The sequence below is a fragment of the Anolis carolinensis genome, chromosome 4 (genome assembly GCF_035594765.1).
Source record: "Anolis carolinensis isolate JA03-04 chromosome 4, rAnoCar3.1.pri, whole genome shotgun sequence".
NCBI lineage: Eukaryota > Metazoa > Chordata > Lepidosauria > Squamata > Dactyloidae > Anolis > Anolis carolinensis.
The window spans coordinates 27,245,840-27,270,321 of NC_085844.1; the positions used below are offsets into that span (position 1 = coordinate 27,245,840).

Sequence of the window (24,482 nt, forward strand, 5' to 3'; positions counted from 1 at the left end):
GAAGCTGCAAGATTTTAAGGGATTATGGTGTCAAAGTATTTTTAGGGAAGGTTGCTATATTTAGGGGGGGGTTGCACTACAGCATGTGGTTGCAAATTTTTAGGGACTAATGGTGCTGCAATATTTTAGTGGATGATTGTGTTATTTCAGGTGCTGGTGATGTTGCAATATTTTAGTGGGTGGCTGCTATATTTTAGGGGATGTTGTTGTGGCAATATATTAGATGATTGCTATATTTTGGGGCTGGGGTGCTGCAATACCTTAGAAGAAGGTTGTTATATTTCAGGGGCTGCTGACATGGCAATATTTTGGAGGACACTGGTCTTGTAATATTTTAGGGGCTGTTAGTCTTGCAATGTTTTAGGGGATTGGGGTGGCACAATGGGTTAAATCCTTGTGCTGGCCAAACTGCTGACCCGAAGGTTGGGTTGCTGACCTGAAGTTTGCCAGTTTGAATCCGCAAGATGGGGTGAGCTTCCGTTTGTCAGCTCTAGCTTGCAGGGACATGAAAGAAGCCTCCCAGTAGGATGGTAACACATCTCCTGGGCAATATCTCTGTAGACTGCCAATTCTCTCACACCAGAAGCGACTTGCAACATGTTCTCAAGTTGCTTCTGACATGATAAAAAGGAGAGATTGTTGTTATCTTTTGGGGCTGGGGTGCTGCAATATTTTAGAAGGTTGCTACCGGTATATTGCAGGGGCTGCTGGTATTGCAATATTTTGAGGAATGCTGGTTTTGTGTAATATTTTGGGGCTTGTAGTGTTGTTATTTTTTAGGGGATGGTTGCAGTGTTTTAGTGGGATAGTTGCCATATTTTAGAGTCTGGTAGTGATACAGTACTTTGGAGGCTGGTGCCATTACAATATTTTAGGGGACGGTTGCTATATTATAAGGGTGTACAGTAGCAATATTTTACGGAATTGTTGCAATATTTCAGGGGCTGGCAATATTAGATACAGGAGATCGTTTACTATGTTTCAGGAGATGCTGCTGTTGCAAAGCTTTAAGGCATGGGTCCCCAAAGTAAGGCCCGTGGGGCAGATGCAGCCCTCCAAAGTCATTTACTTGCCCCCTGCTCTCAGTTTTAGACTTAGGCTCACCCAAAATCTGAAATGACTTGAAGGCACACAACAACAACAATCCTAATTAACTTGACTATCTCATTGGCCAGAAGCAGGCCCACACTTCCAATTGAAATCCTGATAGGTTTATGTTGGTTAAATTTGTTTTTATTTTTAAATATTATATTGTTCTTTCATTGTTGTTGTTTTTTGCGCTACAAATAAGACATGTGCAGTCTGTATAGGAATTTGTTCGGTTTTTTAATCATAGAATCATAGAATAGTAGAGTTGGAAGAGACCTCATGAGCCATCCAGTCCAACCCGCTGCCAAGAAGCAGGGGGTTGGACTGGATTGATAAAATGATAATTCGGCCGCTCAACAGTCTGAAGGATTGTGGACTGGCCCTCTGCTTAAAAAGTTTGAAGACCTCTGCTTTAAGGGATGGTTGCAATATTCTGAGATTGCTGATCTTGTAATATTTTAGGGGCTGGTGGTGTAGCAATATTTCACAGGGTGGCTGCTATCAGGGATTATGGTGTTACAATATATGAGATAGTTGCTGTATTTTCAGGCTGGGGCACTGCAATATCTCAGGAGAAGGCTGATATATTTCAGGGGCTGCTGGTATTTCAATAGTCTTGGGAATGTTGGTCTTGTAATATTTTAGGGGCTGGGGGTATAGAAATATTTTAGGAGATGGTTGCAATATTTCAGGGGCTGGTGGTATTAAACGTAGTAAACCATATTAGGAGATGGTTTACTACATTTCAGGGGATGGTGCTGTTCAAGGGATGGTTGCAATATTTTGGGGATTGGGTAGTCATGGATTTCAACTTCCACCATTCCTAACAGCCTTAGGCCCCTTCCTTTCCCCCCTCAGGGTTGCTGTGAGTTTTCTGGGCTATATGTCCATGTTCCAGAAGCATTATCTCCTGGTGTTTCACCCACATCTATGGCAGGCATCCTCAGAGGTTGTGAGGTCTGTTGGAAACTAGGCAAGTGGGGTTCATATATCTGTGGAGTGTCCAGGATGGGAGAAAGAACACTTGTGTGTTTGAGGCAAGTGTGAATGTTGCAATTGTCCAGCTTGATTAGCATTGAATAGCCTTGCAGCTTCAAAGCCTGGCTGCTCCCTGCCTAGGGGAATCCTTTGTTGGGTGGATTCAGACAAGAGTTCTTTCTCCCACCCTGGGCATTATCCCACAGATATAACAACAACAACAACAACAACAACATATTGATTAGCCAGTTGGCCTTATCAAAGACAGACAATACAAAAACAACATACAACATACATCTGGTTCACTTAAAATAAAATACAGGTATACAGGTGTCTGCCTGCTTGGTGCCAATGTAGTTTAGCTAAAGATCTATGCATCAACTATCCTCATCTCCCCTGCACTGCACCCCAATCTGATCTATGTACTCTGATCTCCTTTTAGCAGCTTTAAACAAATACAGGGCCACTTTTGTTGTCAGAGTGGGGTTGCAACCAGCTAACAAAAATGAAGTTTTAGCCTCAATAACCCAGCTTGTTTTATTACCAACTAGCTGTGCCCGGCCACGCGTTGCTGTGGCATTGTCTGGTGGTGTCTGTATTTTATAGGCAGTGTGGAAGAGGCCTAAGTGAGGCCTAACTTTGCCTGTCCCCTGGGTGGAGTGGGTTGCTAGGAGACCAAGTGGGCAGAGCTTAGCCTTCTAACTGGCAGCAATTGGATAAAAACAATTATTCCTCTCCTTCTAGTTAGGACTTTATTTTTCTTTTCTTTTTGTTGTATCAACCTAGAGGTGTGGATGAGGGGTTGTGCTGTCAATTTTCGAGGTTGTGGTGTGTTTAGTTTTGTTGTTTTGTCGGTCGCCAGGATTCCATCACTCTTTTATATATATATAGATAAAAGGCCATAAGTATTGTTTCCTTTTTTTATATATATATAGGTTACAGTTGTGCAAAATGTGGTTCACATTTTCAACTTCAGGGCTGCCACAAATACGGGATATGATTGAATCTGCCCAGTCTCTCCATGGACTCCATTTGTTCGAATCTTGCCCTAGTGAAAGTGATTCTTAGGTGTCTTGGCATATCTGCTCCCACAGATATATAAACCCCTCTCCCTAGTTTCTAACAGACCTCAACAACTTCTGAGGATGCCTGCCATAGATGCGGGCGAAACGTCAGGAGAGAATGCTTCTGGAACATGGCCATACAGCCCGGAAAACTCATACAGTACTCAGATAGCAACCCATTGTCGGGGCTCTGGCTGTGTTGCGATATTTCCGGATGGGCGGCGGGCGTGTCCGTCTGCAGCACGAGGAGGAGGATGCTGATGCTGCTGCTGCTGCGGCTCCTGTGGGCGCGCGCGCCCTTGCCATTACTCGAGAGCGGCGGACCGGGGTTGCCAGGGCGACGGCGGCTGGCTACTCCTTGGCTCTTCCCCTCCGCCCCCCGCGGAGCCATGTGACAGTGACTTTGACGTCAGGCTCAGGGCTGGGAGCCTGCGGAGCCAAAGCCGAGAATCCGGTGGATGCTGCAGAGAGAGAGAGAGAGAGAGAGAGAGTGAGAGTCCGCCTCCCTTCCTGCTGCTTCTCCGTCTCTGTTTGCCTCTTTCTTTCTTTTGCTGCTGCTGCTTCTCCTGCCGCCGCTTCCTCCCGACCTGTTGGAGCATGGAGAACTGAAAGAAAGAAGTGCATTGCTGCTGCAAGAGTGAGGTAACAAAGCTCTACACTAAACCCCTTTCCCTCGCCTTGCAAGTTTCCCCTTAGAAAGAAGGAAAGTTCAGTGGGGATTAGCAGCAGAAAGCAAATCCTGCTGCACTCTTTGGAAGGGATGGAAACAAAGGCAAGGGACAGGGAAGACAAGAACAGCAACAATAATTAAAGATATTCCACCACCACCACCAATAATAATAATAATAATTAAAGCATCGTTTGGGAAGTGGTTGAACTTTCAAGGTTTGTCAAAAAGGCGGAGTTAGGAGACAGATGAGTGGAGATTTCCTTCCATGAGTTTTCAACTTACTTGGGAAGGGAGTTCCACTGTCCTTTTGGTAGAGATGAGTGAGGGAGATGCATGGTTTGAAACCTGCTGAGATGCTGGACCAGGCATGGACAAAGTTGGGTTCTCCAGGTGTTTTGGACTTCAACTCCCACCATTCCTAACAGCCTCAGGCCCCTTCCTTTGCTTAAGCGGCCGAGGGGGCAAAGGAAGGGGCCTGAGGCTGTTAGGAATGGTGGGAGTTGAAGTCCAAAACACCTGGAGAACCCAACTTTGCCTATGACTATGCTGGATCCTCTCCAGCTTCTTCTGCCTCCCACTTGCTGCTTTCTCTTTCCACAACTTCTCTGGAGGGGAAAAAAAGTATGTTGCTAAAAAAAGATCTTCTCCCTTGAACCATATTTCACTGTTGGAAAGAAAAATAACAGGCTTGTTTCTCCATTCCTTCCTTAAGGAGGAAATGGGGAAGGGAAATCAACTTCCTATCATGCACGGCAGCATTGACTGCGATCTGATATCCTGAGTTTTGTTTGAATTGTACTTAGTATAGATGGCTGCCTGCCTATGCACAATGATGTTGCCTATATATCTCCAGAACGGTTATATTGATTCGCCACTTGTCATGTTGTAACCCAAACCGCTTTGATATGAACAATACTACTTTTACAACTTTGAAAAAAGGTACAGTAGAGTCTCGCTTATCCAACATAACCGGGCCGACAGAACATCAGATAAGCAAAAATGTTGGATAACAAGGAGGGATTAAGGAAAAGCCTATTAAAGGTCAAATTACGTTATAGTTTTACAAATTAAGCACCAAAACATCATGTTTTACAACAATTCGACAGAAAAAGCAGTTCAGTCCATAGTAACTTTATGTAGTAATTACTGTATTAACAAATTTAGCACCAAAACATGTTTTATAACAAATCAACAGAAAAAGCAGTTCAATACACAGTAACTTTATGTAGTAATTACTGTATTTACAAATTTAGCACCAAAACATCATGTTTTACAAAAATTCAACAGAAAAAGCAGTTCAATCCATAGTAACGTTACGTCGTAATTACTGTATTAACTAATTTAGCACCAAAACATGTTTTATAACAAATCAACAGAAAAAGCAGTTCAATACACAGTAACTTTATGTAGTAATTACTGTATTTACACATTTAGCACAAAAACATTGCAATGTGTTGAAAACATTGACTATAAAAACATTGACTACTAAAAGGCAGACTGCGTTGGATAATACAGAACGTTGGATAAGTGAGACTCTACTGTACTTGCCTTTGGGGGCTACAATTGCCAATATGTATTATGAGAGTTGTAATCGAAAAATAAACTTTCCTTGACTGAGCTTAGTGAAATATACTATTTAACTGATGAGTCTCTGCCATCATTGTAATTAGTTTTTAAATGTTTTTAATACTTGATATCTATTTGTATCTTATTTCTGGACGTTATTATGCTTTATGTGATTGTTGTCTTGTATTTTGTGTTAAATATGCTTTGATGTGTCTTGTATTATATTTATACACTGTGTGTATTTGCAATGTGGCACTGAAGTGGCCAAACTGTAAGCCGCTCTGAGTCCCCTTCGGGGTGAGAAGAGTGGGGTAGAAATATAGTAAATAATAAATTTTAAAAAAATCAGTGTGTATTTGAAAATTCATGTGGATTTTCAGTCAGCTGTTTTACAATACATACAGTCAAGTTAAAGATGATTAGTGAAAGGAATGTAGTTACTGGGTTGCTCTGAGTTTTCCGGGATGTATGGCCATGTTCCAGAAGCATTCTCTCCTGACTTTTCACCCACATCTATGGCAGGCATTCTCAGAGGTTGTGAAGTTTGTTGGAAACTAAGCAAGTGTGGTTTATATCTGTGGAAGGTACAGGGTGGGAAAAAGAACTCTTGTCTGTTGGAAGCAATGTTGCAATTAATTACCAATTAAGTCGGCCATAGCAGAGCACTTGATGAACCAACCCGGATACAGCATATTATTTGAGAACACAGAAATGCTGGGCCACTCCAACAACCACTATGTCAGACTGCAAAGAGAAGCCACTGAAATCCAGAAGCATGTGGACAATATCAACAGAAAGGAGGAGGAAACTAAAATGAACAAAATCTGGCCACCAGTATTTTTTTAAAAAACCCTCTAAAATCAGGATAGAAAATAAAGAACAACATTCTGAAAATAGGGGAATTCCAGACAGGAAACAATCAGAGCCAGCTAACACCTCCCAACAAAGGATTCCCCCAGGCAGGAAGCAGCCAGGCTTTGAAGCTGCAAGGCTTTTCAATGATAATCAAGGTGATTATTTGCAACATTCACACTTGCTTCCAACAGACAAGAGTTATTTCTCCCACCCTGGACCTTCCACAGATATATGAACCCCACTTGCCTAGTTTCCAACAAACCTCACAACCTCTGAGAATGTCTGCCGAAGATGTGGGTTAAACGTTAGGAGAGAATGCTTCTGGAACATAGCCACGCAGCTCAGGAAATAAATGCATTGTCTTTAATCACGGGTCAAAAACTCATACATGTAAAGTTTCATTTGTCTATAAATTCCATACTCTATATATTTTTAAAATTGTCAGCTTGTGGTCATTTGCTCAAATGGGTTTATGGTCATTTGATTTTTAAATCTCTGTTTAAAGTGTAGCAAATCATCTGAAAGATAGCAACAGTTTTAAAGTATTATTACAGCCAGTGTGATTTTACTGATCTCTTAAAAAATATTCATGAAATGCTTCTGATGTGAAACAAAGCCTTTTAAACACTCTGCTGTGTATATTAATCAGTTCCTAGATTTGAAGGCTGGACTATGAACCCCTTATGCCGTGAAACAGTGGAGGGGTTGTTCATTTATAGGGAAATAGCCCTTTGAATGATTGCCTTCAAGCGCAGCAAGTTTACACAGCCGTCTCCCCTTATAGCGTCCTATACTGTTGCTCCACTGTCGTTGGAATTCATAGTTCTTTGCTTGCTTGAAAAATAGCCCAGTTGGATTACACCCTCAATTCATTATTTAATCTCTGCTTAGTGTCGGCAGCGCAGCTCAGCATTTATTGGCACTCAGACAGTTGGGCTTGCTACCAGGTCTTGTAAACTCACAGGTCTGAATCTAAATGCACACTGCGCCTGATGTTCATTCAGGAAGAGCTAGTTACTGTTAGTGTCTCTGTATCCTTTTTGTTAGGTAGTGCGCATTTTGGAGATGTCTAAAATAAAATACACCCTGAGCTCCTAAAACACAGAGTTTTGAAAGGTTACTTTTGGGACTATGTCTCCTATAATCCCTCAGTCATTGCCGTGCCCTAAAGCAACCCTTTGCAAGCCCTGTCCAAAGGTGATTCCAAAACAAGGTGCCATTATACAATGGGAATGAGATAGTTGTTGTTTGTTGTCCTCTCTTAAGATGAGGCTGCTCCTTCTATTATGTGAGAGCCAAAGTGGTGTAGTGGTTTGGTGTTGAACTATGCTTCTGTTAATCAGAGTTCAAAGCCCTGTTCAGCCATGGAAACCCACTGGGTGAGCTTGGTCAATACTCTCCCAATCTCAAAGGAAGGCAAGGGTAAACCACCAAGAACTTCCATGATAGGTTTGCTTTAGAGTTGGCATAAATTAGAAATGACTTGAAGGCATGCAACTACCACCACCAATGGATGCTATTGTGGTTACTCACCAATGTTCCCTAGGTGAAAATTGGAACAACTGGAGGAGCTTTACTCCTAAGTAAATACTGTTTTTTTAGAGTCCTGAATTTATCCATATTCCCCAGGAATGAACCAGACATAAAGAGATGTTGTGAGGAAAATGTGTTTGTTAATTTCAGCAAACTTACACAGCACATCCAGATAAGAGTGACGGAGAAGCCAAACATGTTAGATTTCTTCTAATGTCTACTAATGGCATAGAAGTTAAGGGGAAAATAAATTAATCTACTTTACAGTGTTCTATAGCTTTCTTGTTCTTTTCATCCCATTAAAGCCAGCTTCAAACTTGCAAATAGTTGCACTGCTTCATACAATACTAAGAATGACTAGACAAAGCACTCTTTTTTATAGTGGGGATGAAGTATGGATGGATCCATGTCAACGAGGTCTTCTGTTGCTCTACCAGATTAGATAACATGACTGGTGTACAATACTTTTTTGCATACTGACTGTCATGGGGGGATTTTGGAAATTGAAGTCGTAAAAAAGTAATACAATATTTCTAAGTGTCTGGACTGTGCTTGTATGGACTATTGGTTTCGGCAACAGCCTGCCCATCTGATTAGGCAATTCAGATCAGTAGACTCTTTCTAAAATGATAGCATCCACATTCCAAACTGATGGAAAACCACTTTGCATTTGTGTGATTGTTATTTTTAACTATAACTGGATGACAATAAGCAAAATTGTTTTTGGGGATAGTCTTGTTTCAGTGTGCTTGATTCTCTCTTGGTTTCTGATAGTAGGACTAGATGAGTTTATGGATCCAACATAGCATAGTGGTTTGAATGCTGGATTTGGACTCTGGGAGGCTAGACTTCAAATTGCCCCTTCAGAAATGGGATCCTGCTGTGTGGTGTTCAGCATATCATGTTATTTCAGCCTTAGATGAAGATCGTGGGAAACCTCCTCTGAATAAATCTTGAAGAAAACTCTATGATATGATCACCATAAACTGAAGTGAACTTGAAAGCATAGCAACAACTAGATGATATCTTTTATGCATATTACAAAACTTAAATTATGCATGATTATGTAAATCATTCATTTCTTCCGTTCCATTCTTTCTTTCCATAATGGCTGTAAGCTATAACAGAAATGCAAAAATACAATTCATAAACTGGAAACCAAACATCTTGTCTTAGAGATCATTGTGATAGTCAAGTGGTGGTCCAACCAAAATTAGTTTTCATGGTAACAGTCATGTGAAATTTAATAAAAGCTGCTTAAGATTTAAATAATGTGAAACTTGGACTGATGATTTGGATAATATTTGTAGAAATCTGTTAGCAAGCATTTGAAGAAATATATATATATATATATATATATATATATATATATATATATCCCTGGAAGCCAAAACTAATAGCTACCATGAGGATACAGGCAGACCAATATTACAGAGCTCTCATCATCTAAGCAGAAGTCCAGGCACAAAGATCCATCTGAAATATAGGCTATGCTTTTAAAATTGCTTGTGCCTATGAAATCCTGGTGATCATTTTGCAGTTCTGCCAGCACCAAGTGTGTTTACAATTTTCATATAATTCATGCTAGTTATGGTATTTTGTTACAGAGGCTTCCTACTGCTACTGCAATCATGTAAAATAAGCAGCAGTTGCTTTACATTTAAGGACATTTTTTTGAATTGCTCCATCAGCTCATTATCTTGTATAATCTAGAGAGACAAGGACCATACTATGTGCTGCTTTTGAAAGGGAAATCAAGTTAAACCATGAAGTCTATATACAATGCATAGAATCTCATTTTTAAAAACCCGATGACTGGTTTCATCTGCTCCATCATTAGCTGTTCTGTGGTTTTTCTTTTACTGATTTGGAAGAGAAGATAGAGTTATGGAGAGCCTACAGGTTAGACATGTCTTCATTTGTTATAAATTGATTGGTGGCTCACTGTCTGTGAAGAAAGAAATTGGCTTATATTACGGCTAGAACATATTTTGTACCTCTTCCTCAGCGAGATGCAGAAGCTCTGGGAATGGACAGGACTTGCACATTTTGCTATGAGAAGAGATAGATAAAGCTCTGCTTAGGCCATTTGAGTGAAAACATGGGAAGAAGATGAAACAGTGAGAATACCATCTTCTCTCTTTGGTCATCTCTCCACAATAAGATGCCTTGGCATGTTCTAATAATATTCTGGTCAGAATCCAATCATTATGAAAGAATTCTACTACATTTGGCTTCAGAGAATAAGAATAAGCTTGCATGTTCAGGAGGGAAAAAAAAGAAGAATGGTACGGCTCCAAAATGCATGGTCAGATATTGTTCTTGTTGACAACTCTTGTCACATAGAAAGCTAATCTTACAGTGGAAATGTAAGGCTAAAATCCTTCATTTGTCTCTTTGATTTGTCTTTGTGATTTCCCCCCCCATTTGACACACTTCTTTTAATGCTTCTTGAACACATAGATTGAATCTTCAAATGGGATAACATCAACCATGCATAACCCTGTTGGAAATAGCAACCTTCTTCAAGCCTCCACTAGTAATTTGTTTTGTATATGATTCTGTTTGCTTATTGTATTGTATATGTGTGTTTTGATATGCTGCTTTCCCTTTACCCTGTTACTTGAGGTTGTGGGAGGGGCTGCAGACCACACGATCAGATCTGGGACTGCTCAGAGCTCAGACTCCATTTCAAAACACAGAGACACCATTAGGCTTTGGACTGCTAAGAGCAAACTCATGTTGCTGTTGATTGTAAGAAAGATGCCCTGTGTTATCTGCACAGAGAAACTACTTCAAATCCTATCTGTAACTGGATTGACAGGTTATGTACCTGCATGCTGAATACATGAAGGTTGTGAATAAACAAGGTACAGTAGAGTCTCACTTATTCAACATAAACTGGCCAGCAGAATGTTGGATAAGCGAATATGTTGGATAATAAGGAGAGATTAAGAAAAAGCCTATTAAACATCAAAATAAGTTATGATTTTACAAATTAAGTACCAAACATCATGTTATACAACAAATTTGACAGAAAAAGTAGTTCATTACACATTAATGCTATGTAGTAATTACTGTATTTACGAATTTAGCACCAAAATATCACAATGCATTGAAAACATTGACTACAAAAATGCATTGGATAATCCAGAATGTTGGATAAGTGAGACTCTACTGTATGTTAACTTTTAACAAAGTCTACTATTGCCCTAACAGAGAATTCAATATTTTTGTTTCATACTCAACACTTCTCCAACTCCTGAAATTTCTATCACTGTCTTTTTTGCCAAAAAATCTCATTTTTATCCATGGAATGGAAAATATATCTGTAACGAAAAGGACTGCCATGGCTTTCCTTCCTTGATTTCAAGAACAGCAATAAGAAAATGCACCATTTGACCCTCATTGACTTTCTGATCAAGTACACTACATTATTTGGCTTCCATTGTAGATAGTCCTGCTTTAGTTGTTGCTCTCAATTGCTCTATTTTAGATCCGGGACCTTCTCCTTTTTCCCTTGAAGTCATGGACCACTGTGGCCTTTTCCTGCATAATTTGAAACAATCTTTCTTTCTCTACACTTCTTTGGCATTACTCTCCAGGTTATACAAGGATTTGCACATGCCACTCCCATTAGTCTTAATACTCGTTGCACGTGTCAGTTCTTTGCACGCAGTACAGCTGAAACTGCCTGCCTCGCAAATGTTGTCTCCTCTTCTCATCTAGGAAGGTGATAGGCTTTTAATCACTGTTAGAAATCACAGGTTTGTATATAATTTGTTTTTGCAGTTTTTATGTTCAATAAAATTTCCAGTACAAATTAGTGTTAAAGCTTAACTTGGGTCTTATTTGCTGATTTCATTAAACTGTCACAATTTACAACCAGACTGAAATGTTGCACAGAATTTCGCTGGTAAATGCTGGTACTTAGTTTTATGTCTTTGCTGGCAGATGTCAGACGGTTACAGAATGTAAATTGCTTATCTCTCTTTTTCAAATACATAGGAATATGTCTTATACCCAGTCATGCTTGCTTGGTTTTGGCTGAGGTGATGGGCACCAAGCTGGGAGAAGGCTATTATAAATGAATTCCAGATGTAATGCCGGAAGTCTTATGGAAGCCGATTCTGTCATTACCTCATAGTCTTTGGGAGCATGTTAGAAAAGTGAAACTCTGGAATTTTCAGGCATTCCTTTCCTCAAGAGACTGTTAGGTCTGAAATTTCTCCTGCTTTTGATGGTTTCAACAGTTAAATAGAAAAAAATAATCCACTTGCACTGGATCCTTTCTGGCAGTCTAAAGGGAGCAACCATATACTTGCACATCACGCATGGACTGCAACAAAAGGAAAGATGAGTAGTTAGTATAATACCCTAAAGGCACCAGATGTTGTCTGGTCTTGGAAGCTAAGTAGAGTCAGCCTTTGTTAGTACTTGGATGAGAGTCTGCCAACAAATATCAGGTGCCGTAGGCTATATTTCAGAGGAAGAAATTAGCAAAGCCACCTCTGAGTTTTCCCTGCCTAAGAAAACCCAGTGAAATTAATGGGGGTCCCCTTTAGTTGACAGGCAACTTAAAGGTACACACACTAGAACAGGGCATGACATTTTTCAACTGATTCATCCTCATATGAGATACTAAATGTGGGGTCTCCAAAAGGCATCAAATCCAAAAAATAAAATAAAAATGAGTTATAGGTGATAGCATATTGTTGGCTAGGAGTAGGATATTATATATAGATCAAAACTATCAAAATGTATCAAATCACTTTGCTACAGGAAAATTTGCTTGAGAACCTGGACATGTCCAAGAGTAGCCGAAAAGCCTGGCAATTGCTGAGACGCCTGGATAGTGACCCCCTGGTCAACCCTGGACACGCGAACGTGACACCAGATCAGATAGCTCACCAGCTAATTCAGAATGGGAAAACCAACCGCAGCAGAATAAAGATGAAAATCAACAGGGTGCCAGAACTTGAAACCCACCAGTTGTCTTCTCCTCTAAACCTGAAAGAACTCAGAGAAGCCATCAAGCGATGTAAGACTGGTAAAGCACCTGGCCTAGATGACCTGATGATGGAGCAAATCAAACACTTGGGCCCCAAAGCTGAAAACTGGCTTTTGAAATTCTACAATCAATGCCTGGCACACAAACAGATTCCCAGAGCATGGAGGAAAACTAAGATAATTGCCATCTTAAAACTTGGTAAAGATGCCTCCAATGCCAGGAACTATCGACCAATCTCCTTCTTATGTCATCTATATAAAGTCTATGAGAGGATGCTATTAAATCGACTAGGACCTGTTATCGAACCCAAGCTTATTGCACAACAAGCAGGTTTCAGACCAGGGAAAAACTGTACAGGTCAAATTCTTCATCTGACTGAACATATCGAGGAAGGCTACGAGAAAGGCTGCATCACGGGAACAGTTTTTGTGGACCTTATGGCAGCCTATGACACGGTACAACATAGAAAAATGCTGCATAAAGTCTACCATATCACCCAGGACTTTGACTTTACAAAAACTGTCCAGACCCTCTTAGAAAACCGCAGCTTCTATGTGGAGTTTCAGGGCCAGAAAAGCAGATGGAGGAGGCAAAAGAATGGTTTACCCCAAGGCAGCGTTCTTGCACCAACCTTATTTAACATCTTCACGAACGATCAGCCACTACCACCACTCACAAAGAGCTTTATATATGCTGATGACCTTGGCCTTACAACACAAGCAAAAGATTTTGAAACAGTTGAAAAGCAACTCACCAATGCCTTGAAAGATCTCTCCAGCTACTACAAAGAGAACCACCTGAAGCCTAACCCTGCCAAGACACAAGTGTGTGCTTTCCACCTATGTAACCACGAAGCCAGCAGGAAACTGAAAGTTACTTGGGAAGGCCAAGAGCTCGAACACTGTTTCCATCCTAAATACCTTGGTGTCACCTTAGACCGAACACTAACATATAGGAAACACTGCATGAACACCAAGCACAAAGTAGCTGCACGCAATAACATCCTGCGGAAACTGACTGGCAGCGCATGGGGTGCAGACCCACAAGTAATAAGAACATCAGCCCTGGCCTTGTCTTTCTCAACTGCAGAGTATGCCTGTCCTGTTTGGCACAAGTCTGCCCATGCAAAGCAGGTGGACATAGCACTGAATGAAACATGCAGAATCATCACAGGATGCCTTAAACCTACACCTGTTGATAAACTCTACAAGTTAGCTGGCATTGCCCCTCCCGACGTGTGACGGGAAGTTGCTGCTAACTGCGAGAGAAATAAGGTCAAACATTGTGAAAGCCACTCACTGCATGACTATCAGCCTCCTCCCACCAGACTCAAATCAAGGAAGGGCTTCATGAGAACCACCACTCCTCTTGATGTTCCCCCAGCAACAGCAAGGGTGTCCCTCTGGGCAGCTAAACCTGGCAATTCTAACTGGATGGCCCCCCATGAGGGTCTTCCTCCAGGGGCAAACCAAGAATGGGCAACTTGGAAGTCCCTGAACAGACTCAGAAGTGAAGTGGGCAGATCTAAAGACAACTTGGCAAGGTGGCACTACCTGGAGGAATCCTCCACCTTGTGTGACTGTGGAGCTGAACAAACAACTCAGCACATGTATGCTTGCCCACAATGCCCTGCCTCATGTACGGAGGAGGAGTTGTTTAAAGCTACAGACAATGCGGTTGCTGTTGCCCGCTTTTGGTCCAAAACTATTTAGTTGCTTGTGATTTCTTTTCTTCTTTTTATTTTATTTCCATTATTTGAAATGTATTTTCTGTACCAATGCTTTTGACACGAAATAAATAAATACAGGAAAATTGCATTTTATAGCAAAATGATAACATTTTAAAAAAATAGTACATTTTAAAATATTTCTATAAAAATATTCAAATAGATTTGATACTTTTTGGAAACAAAACTCCACAAATAATTTCTGCGACACTTCTTTCCAGTTTCAAAGCCCATGGCTATTTCCATACAATACATTCTGAAGTCTGTTAGAAAATGACTCTATGCAGAAATACATATTAGAGAACATAACATTTTAGAGAAGAACCAAAAAACCCTTTAAAGCAGGATCTACTTTTGTGGTATACAACCAAATATAATTATGCTAGGCAATTGTTTCAGTTGTTAGAATAGCCTGCAGTCTCAGATCTGTCAGGAAAACAAAGATTCAACTGTGCATAAAAACAGCAGAGCTTTAGAAGTGTTTTTTTCTCAGTGTCCAAAAAAGTACTCTCCCATAAAATAACTTGTTTCATATCATGCTCTCAAGAGATAAAAATGAAATAGACTTTGTGATGGAAATAATGTATTTGGTTTACTCACAACTGTCATGTGTTCAGCATACACAGGTACAAAACCTTATTAGTCTAATTTCAAATATCTTTGAGGTGGTTCCCCCTGCCAGCCGGCCACGTCATCTCTCTTGTAACAAAACAGCTATCAATAAGTCACATAGTCAAAGGGAGAGAGAGGAAAGCATGTGGTCTGCAGCCCCTTTTTTAACTTCTCAGAAACCATAGAGTAAAGGAAACTGCACACCAGAACATACATACGGGAAACAGTAAGCAACAAGTTCATAGACAAACAGATTGCTAAAGAAGGCTTGATGAAAGTTGTCATTTCTAACAATACACGTGGGTTTTCTGTGCCAAAATAATGGGGTTGCATGCAACACACTCACATTTTCTGAACCAAGATTCTTTCTGCCAATACATTTTTGAGCAAAACTCATGCGATTACCCCTGCTCTTTTTTTGCTTGTCAAGTCAGCCTTGTGGCGGGGGTTAAATGTTTCAGTAGGGCAAAATGTCTCCCACTTCTCTAGAATGTTTAGTAGGTTAAGAGACTTTGCCCACAGTCCAGAAACCTAAAAGAGCATAGGTAGGAAGGTTCACTGCCTCCGACCCCCTCCATTGACTTTCCAGTTGGAGTCCCATTCTAGGGAGAAATGAAGCCGCTTCTAGCTAGATGTGGGAAGCAGTTCACAGGAACCACATTATAGCAATATAGAAATAATGCATGGAGCAGTATCCCAGCCCTTATTGAACAGCACTCAAGATGAAGTGATTCTGATGAGGAGAGATACGTGTGGGATTTCCAACTAATTGCTCCTCATCTTATTGTGCCAATTGTTTAGTATCTCAGTAAGACAGCAGGTAGAACATATTTTACAGCAATAGCGCCATCTTAATAACTCTGTCACCTATTGCATAATGGTCTGCTATTGGGTTTGCATCAGTAAAGGAGTCTAACTTGGAAAAAATGAGCTAACAGTTTCACAGAGATGAACATTTGGGGTTCATCTTTCTGTGGCAGCTTGTGCCTCCCATTTCAGAATGTACTCTGGTTTTGGTCTGATCTATCCAAGGTGCTGAACCCAATCTAGTGTCCGGGTTCAGCACTGGTTTATCTCTTTTAAAGCCTTAACTAAAATCCAGGGAATTAGTAATATTCTTAAATCTCCACATGTATTCTGGGCACAAGATCAGGTGTACAAAGTATCCATTTTCCATAAACCTCATCTTGCAAATTTCCCTTTGTGATCCGTAAGCATGTGTGATATAGCACGAGAGAGATAACAGCTCCACACTAAACACTTGGATGTTTGAGTTCTGTTTTCCATGTGTGAGGCTTATATTTTGGTGATGGCAGGTTGTGATTGGCTTCCAGAACTTTGTGATGGTGCTTTGGGTAGGGTGCATTTCTCAATGTGAAAACTCCTATTTTTATTTTTCCCTCAATCCACTGAAATCAGTGAGAGCAAAGTCTTTATGCTGTGATGCTGATGCTTTCATGCAGGCTTTCTATGATGTTCTGTGGCTTGTTGTTCTGTTAGAACCAGTAGTCATGTGCAAGAGTATGATGAGGTACAATGTTTTTATTTTCAGTATTGTGTTTAATTGTTTAAATGTTTTAATCGGTGCTGTCTTTAATAGGACAGTTTATTTGTTTTTTTTAAACTTCATTATTATGACTATTTTTTTAGTTATACAATCACTTTTGTGAGTTTGACTTTTGTGGTTTTGACTGTTCACAGATTTGTTTAAAATGTTCTCTCTAGGTATCTCAGGGTTAACAAGTGTGACTATATTTAATGAGTTTTCTATTTCCAGTTTTCATATTCATTGGGGTTCCTTGCTCCTAACCACAGCAAATGTGGTGGGCTGATGGTACTACAGTAGAGTCTCACTTATCCAACATTCGCTTATCCAACATTCTGGATTATCCAACGCATTTCTGTAGTCAATGTTTTCAATACATCATGATATTTTGGTGCTAAATTTGTAAATACAGTAATTACTACGTAGCATTACAGCATATTGAACTACTTTTTCTGTCAAATTTGTTGTATAACATGATGTTTTGGTACTTAATTTGTAAAATCATAACCTAATTTGGTGTTTAATAGGCTTCTCCTTAATCTCTCCTTATTATCCAACATATTTGCTTATCCAACATTCTGCCGGCCCGTTTATGTTGGATAAGTGAGACTCTACTGTATCTTGTCTTTATTGTGTGCTGCCTTAGATCTCACAATGGTAGAAAAATGGGGTAAAATTAATAAAATTAATCATAGAATCATAGAGTTGGAAGAGACCTCGTGGGCCATCCAGTCCAACCCCCTGCCAAGAAGCAGGAAAACTGCATTCAAAGCACTCCTGACAGATGGCCATCCAGCCTCTGCTTAAAAGCCTCCAAAGAAGGAGCCTTTTCATATGATACTTGCAATTAATTTCCCAAAATAGTAGTGTACTCATGCAGAGGTCCAATGGGACAATAGTTGCCAGAGAGGCAATAGCATGATGGAGATATTCTGGAATACACATCTGATCAATCTGGGGATGTTTGGTTTGGAAAGAGTGGAGTTGTACCCAATGCTATTGCTTTGCCTATAAGGAGGGGGGTACTGGTTACTTCTCTATGCAATGCTAACAAAAGTTTCTACATTACTATAATCTCTTATGTATTTCACCAAAACAATTATGGGCACTGAGTCTTGAAAGACAGTGAAGTTGTCATCCTTTTACTCTAATGAAATAAGTTCTGCTATGACATTTGTATTTCAGCCAGAAATGTATTGTGGAAATATAATTATAGAAAGGAGTTCAGGATTTATGGTGTGGCATTTCCCAAAGGAACACTTACCAAGAAGCATTTCTCATTACAGTAGGAGCTGAAATTCTATAGCTGGTGTTGGTTTGGGAAGGGGGAATGTGCTGTTCTAGAATTCCTTTTCTGTAATCTCCGCTGCCTTTGACTTTCCAATTCATCCACCTCCTGTGGGTAAATCTTATTTCCATGAAAATGTATTGAACATCAAAGCTTTTTCCCTTAATAGGCATTTAGCCTGATGTCTGCTACTGGAAAGGTTTCAGCTATAGATATGATATTGAGGAAATGGTAGATTTTTTTTTTACTTTCAGCTTGGTTTTAGTGAGTATGTTAGCACCAGTAAAAACATAAGTGTATCTGGTGCAGCCCGTTTGGGAGCTCTTAGGTGAGATTGCTTCAGGTGAGCATGAGGAACCATATGAAGGCAAACACCCTATGGAATGCAAGCGTGGAAATTTGAAAAGCTATTTCATATTTCAGTGGGCATTCTGGGTTACATTTCTGCATTGCGTTAAAGGCCGACTGAAATCCCAGGTTAAACGTAACAGTGATTGAAAGATACAAGAAAGCTTCCCAAACCAGTAAATAATAATAGCTTTTACCGAGTTTCAAATTTGGAAATAGCTCAGTGGTATCTTTCTGGGAATGTTTAAAATAGAAATATGAGCATTTGTTCTGGAGCTTGAGAAACACTAGTGAACTCTTAATCATAATAACTCTAGCAGGTGCTGCTGAAAATGTGGGAACCTGCCTTGAAGGGCTTCATGCTGACTTCCTTTATTTTTCAAAAAGTGGGGAAGTTGATATAATTACATACAGTCAAGTTAAACTCTATGTATGTATCATTACATACAGTGAAGTTAAAGTATCAATTATATTCCATTAGCCGCATGTATATAATGCAGTTCTGTTGCCAGTATTTATATTTTTGGTTGGAAAATTTAAGATGGAAAAGTAACCTGGAAGGAAATTGTAGCTGGGTTTTTTTGACATTTAATGAAGAAGTGCAGTCATGGGTAAGAAACCAGGAGTCCTTTCACGCTAATCCATGATAGTGCTATAATTGCCATGGCAATATTCCATTGATTTCTGGGATTTGTAATATGAGGAGGAGGCACTTGTGCCCCAAGATCCATCAGATGCATCCATGGCAGTTCAAATGCAATCATAGTGTTATGACTGCACTTTAAGTGTGAATAGGCTTCTAGTAACCTCCATATATTTGAGATGTAACAAGCCAGGCCAGTGGTCAGGGATTATGGGACCTGTTGTCCCAAATCCCTGGAAAATGAGGATGATGAATCCTGGGGACATTCTCTTTCAAAAGCAATGCACTCTGCGAAATGTTGGGGAAAATGGAAGCTGTGACTGTTGACGCATTCTCCCACCTCATTCATGCCTCTCATTGTGCTGTCCTTTTGTGCAGAGCAGCAGCGTTATTGCTGGTTTCTCAATCACCAGCTTTGTCTTTTGGGTTAGTGCAGGTCCAATTAGAGCAATTATATTTTGGCGGTAAAACTGGACTTTGCCTTCTGTCGGCGTTTGCTTCCCTTACCTCCCATCACAGTTGCTTGGCAAATCATTGAGAAACCATGTTGATCTTGCTAATGAATTCCTACTGACAAATGTGTTTGTGTCTTTATATATGCTGTCTCCTGTTGGCAAGTCCAAGTGAGAGGTTACATTGGATCGCAGAAGAATTTGGGGACACCTCTATTGTATGTAACCTACTTAAGCCCAATTCACTCAGTTTTGGGAACGGGTCCAAACCAGCTGACTTTGAATTGTCGGTCTCATTTGAATGGCGTTTACTGATAGGTTGTATGGATATGTTCGTTCATTGTGTATCTGTCCCATCCTCTGTCCTTCAAAAATGTTCAGTTGTTTTCCAGACTAGGTTTTTTAAATAAAAAAATGAGGCAACAGGCACCAGATTTCCAAATTAAAAGACATAAAGATATTCAAGTGATGAGGAATGAAGGCAAAGTGCATGAGTTTAGGAATGGAAGAAAGAAGTGAAGGGCTGTATAGCACTATTCATTTGTAGCTAAGGTCACAATGATCTCCCTTTGCTGGTGTTCTTGCCCAGATAAAAGTGGGGCAACCACCCAGCAGAATGTCAGACTCTAGTTAGCGGCAAAGGCCAGACTTTTATCCCACTCATTCCTGTTATCCCAGGGAAGATGGCACTTGGAACAAAGCCCTTTATCTCTGACCTAGAAAAGGATACAAACTTCCTGGAGTTGCTGATCTCCTCCTCACCACGATGTTCTTCCAAAGAGGAATGTACATGGGTGCAGCCTCCCTATTTAGTTATATTTGTATCCTGCCTTTCATCTAGTGAACTCAAGGATGGGTACGTGACTCTCTTGGCATTTTATTCTCGCAGCAATCTTGTGAAATGTGTTAGAATGCAAGTTATCGAAACAGAGACTCCCAAAGAACTTCATGGCTCAGTGGACAACTCCTGAGGGACCTGGAGATTTTTGTGTGTGTTCCCTGACCCATCTGACCATCTTTCCCTACACATTTCTACTAAAAAGAAAAAGTCCCACAATTTACGTCTGTAGACACTATTTGCTATTTTCACCCTATTGAGAGAACATTCCCCTTTTGGTTTTTCTCAATACTTTGGGATGTTGGTGATGTGGGGAGTGGGGTGGGTGGGACATTATTAGGATACAAGTTGGCATTTGGAGAATAAAAATGTCTCTGTGTGGGAGGTGTCATAGGGGAGCCTGGGGGCTTACCTTGGTTATCCTGGACTATAATCTGGATTTCCCATGTGCTCATCCAGCCCTCCAGGAGTCACAGTGGTACAATGGGTTAAACCCTTGTGCTGGCTGGACTGCTGACCTGAAGGTTGCTGGTTCAAATCTGCGAGATGCGGTGAGCTCCCATCTGTCAGCTCTAGCTTGCAGGGATACAAGAGAAGCCTCCCAGCAGGATGGTAACACATCCAGGTGTCCCCTGGGCAATATCTCTGTAGATAGCCAATTATCTCACACCAGAAGCGACTTGCAGTATGTACTCAAATCGCTTCTGACACAAGAAAAAGAAAATCCAGCCCTCCTAGCATTACATAGCACTAGCTGTCTCTGTGGCTGTTATTCCTCAGGCATCCTTCTTCCTATCGTCAAAATATACATCAGTTCATGTATCATTTTTGTAGCAAAGTTTGGAAATAAATACTTTTATTGTAACTATAGCTTCCTGAATCCAACAGTCATTGGCCTTGCTGGCAGGGATTCTGGAGACTAAAAAAAAAAAAAAGGTAAAGGTTTCCCCTGACATTAAGTCCAGTCATGTCTGACTCTGGGGTGTGGTTCTCATCTCCATTTCTAAGCCGAAGAGCCGGTGTTGTCCGTAGACACCTCCAAGGTCATGTGGCCGGCATGACTGCATGGAGCGCCGTTACCTTCCCGCCGGAGCGGTACCTATTGATCTACTCACATTGGCATGTTTTCAAACTGCTAGGTTGGCAGGAAGACTAGTCCCCCCAAATATTAATGGTTCCATAGTTCTGAAAGCTATTGATGAACTCTCTAGTGAACTTGGCAATAGACAAATCTTTTCACACAAATTGTCCCCATGTGTCAACCCAATTCAACCTGTTCTCACACTCACATGCAATAGCAGAGCAATTCAGACTATTATGCCAACTACAGTATGACCATAGTTTGCTGATAACAGCATTAACACAGTTAGCAGTGAACATTGTCTGAGCACAACAGGCCATTGCAAAGTGTCATCTTTTTGATACTGCAAGACTAAAAAAAGTCTTTTATTAAAAAAAATTGGTTACAGTACATTGGAAAAGGAAAAAGAGTGTTCTGTGGCACATTAAATCATTATTGGATTTTTCAAGACAGCTTGAATGTGGATGTAAAGTCTGTAGAAACTCCATGGTCTGTGACCCTCTCTTGCGAGAATGTACACTTTGGGCTGCAGAGAGATTCATATTTTCATCAGGTCTTGGAAAAGTCACTTTTTGGACTACATCCTCCCATATTGCCTGTGTGATTATGGGGAGTGTAGTCAAAAGTATAACTTTCCCAAGCTTTGCATACCTGGATATTTTCTTGACTAAATCTTGCCTTTTAGTTCCTATTTTAGCATCTTGAATGCTCATACCCCACCTTTTGATCATATTATTATCAAGACAGTTTGCAACAGACTGCAATACATGTAATATGAAACAACAAAGGAGAGGAAAAACATTCCCACATACATCTATGTTCAAACTAGCAATCTTTAACCCATTCCAAGTGATGAATGGGCACAGAGTGTGCTTTCCTTCAGCTTTAAAGTCTCCGAGCAATTCGTAATTTGAGCCACGTATTCTTCATGGTGAGGACTTTGGTGTGCGTATGTAGAGGGAAATAAACTCCCCCACAGCTGCTACTTCTCTGGCCGTTGATGGATAGGACCAGTTTGGTCTTCTTCCTTTGATGTTCTTCATGGGAGGCTGAAATCTAACCTCTGTGTGGTGCTTAGTTCTGCAATTGATAAATGGAACCAGAGTGTGATTTCCTTCAAATGCATACTTTCCACCCTTTTCTTTAGTTACTCAGCAATACCCTTAATCTCAGGCTCTGTGCCTTTGAGTCATTGTTTGAGACTTATGACTAGTTCATATGTCAAAGTATTTTCCTGCTATGATTATTGCATTGAAATTTGTAACAGTGATTTTCTGGACTCTTGTCTGATGTGAGACCATAGAATAATCATGAACAGTGTTATTGGTCAAGGATCATAGAATCATAGAGTTGGGCCATCTGGTCCAATCCCTTGTCATGCAGGAAAAGCATAATCAAAGTACCCCTGACAGATGGCCATCCAGCCTCTATTTAAAAGCCTTCAAAGAAGGATATTCCTAGAATGTTTGCATTTGGATTCTGTGAAGGAAGGAAAGTTGTCTATTTGGCTGGACCCAACACATACCCTAGAGCTTGGAACAGTTTCGTAGGCAAGCTAGGGACTGGGAATTAAGGAAGGAAAAAGACAGAAACCCAAAGAACACAGGACTTCTGAAGATGCCAGCCACAGATGCAGGCAAAATGTTAGGAGAGAATGCTGCTGGAATGTGGCCATACAGCCCGAAAAACTCACAGCAACCCAAATTCAAAGATGTTTGTCCCAAGGAAAGTGCAAAAGTACACATTGCATGTAGAAGGATGAATGGTGTGAAGCAAGGAACAGAGAAAAGTGGGAATCGACAGAGGCAGGAGGAGTCTAATGAGAATTGGCACCCTGACTTCACAGTGCTTAAGGTTAAGAGAGGATGTATGCTAGGTGTGGGAAAGGAGTAAGACAGAAATGTGAGGAAGACAGGATTGTTAGAAGGCTCAATCAGAAATGAAACAGCTAAAGGTGCTGGAACATTTGAAGTGGGCAGAACTAAAAAGCAATGACCTGAAGAATTAATAGGTGACAAGAGTTCAATGATGCCAATAGGGCAGGAATCCAGTTTGTTATTCAGCAGCATGAATAGGAAGATCCCCAAGTTCAGCGCATGTGTGTTGTGTCATTGGCTGAGCAAAATGAGATCTAGTTACATACCCGTTAGCTAATACGTGTCCTTTGTGTTCCATGCAGCTCCCCAACAATTTCTCTACACTTTCTGCCCCCTTTTAATAATAATAATAATAATAATAATAATAATAATAATTAATAATAATTAATAACAGTTAAAAGTTGGTTGTTACAGGTATCTGCCATTGTACATAGAATTTGAATATGAAACAAAATAAGTTCTCAATTTACACCAGTGTTAGGGCTAGAGTTATGTATTCATATGCTTTCATAAACTAAATGTTCAGAAATGCAGCAATGTCTTTTTAGTGAATGGTAAACATGAGCACCGCATCAGGCACCTTGGATGTTCATCAGGTACGTGTGGTGCATTTTGGGCACTTCTGATGTGCATTAGGTGCTCTTGTTGTGCTCTAGCACTTCTTAACCAATGACGGGATGCACATCATGTAGCTCACCCTGATGTGCATCAGTGCCCATTGTATGAGCAGGTCATGGACATCAGTCATTCCACCTTTGAGCAGTGGATGCCCATACATTGTAATGTCATGACAGCCCTTGGGTGAACAAGGATGTCGCAAAGCCTCTCAATTCAGTTTTGTGCACATGTAGGACTGTTTACAAAGACTTAGAGATCAAGTGGATTTCCAGCCTGTGTTAATAATATATTCAAAACTTTGCTGCTTTGTATCACTCTGATGAGCAGAAATAAAAATTTTTTCAATGCTTTCTACATGAGATAAGATTACAGACTCCAGCTGCTCTCTAAAAAGTGGATGTGATTGTTTTTGTGTGTTGGTATAACCCACAACCCTTTTGTTTTTATTTTTATATATATTAATCTTTGGCTCATAACTTCATGTTAAATTCAAAAATGGGCAATTAATTCATTTACATTATTAGCGTCATATACATATATATTATACATATACATATATAGTCAGTCCTCATCCCCTCCTACCAGCATGCTTCCTGTGTGTTTTCAAAGCAAACATATTCATTTTTTCTGAAGATAATGTCAGTTTTAATCAGATTTTTATTTACTTGCTTAGTAATCAACAGGACA

The 24,482-nt window shown here is 40.3% G+C and overlaps 1 protein-coding gene across 1 annotated transcript in view; it reads left to right on the forward strand.

Moving 5' to 3' along the window:
• The first annotated feature begins 3,631 nt into the window (after positions 1-3,631).
• The window catches only part of ncald (neurocalcin delta), a 78,888-nt gene continuing 58,037 nt past the window's right edge, over positions 3,632-24,482 (forward strand). Inside the window, exon 1 of the mRNA XM_003219456.4 lies at positions 3,632-3,773. The gene's annotated coding sequence lies outside the window, so the exon portion shown is untranslated. The remainder of the gene's footprint in view (positions 3,774-24,482) is intronic.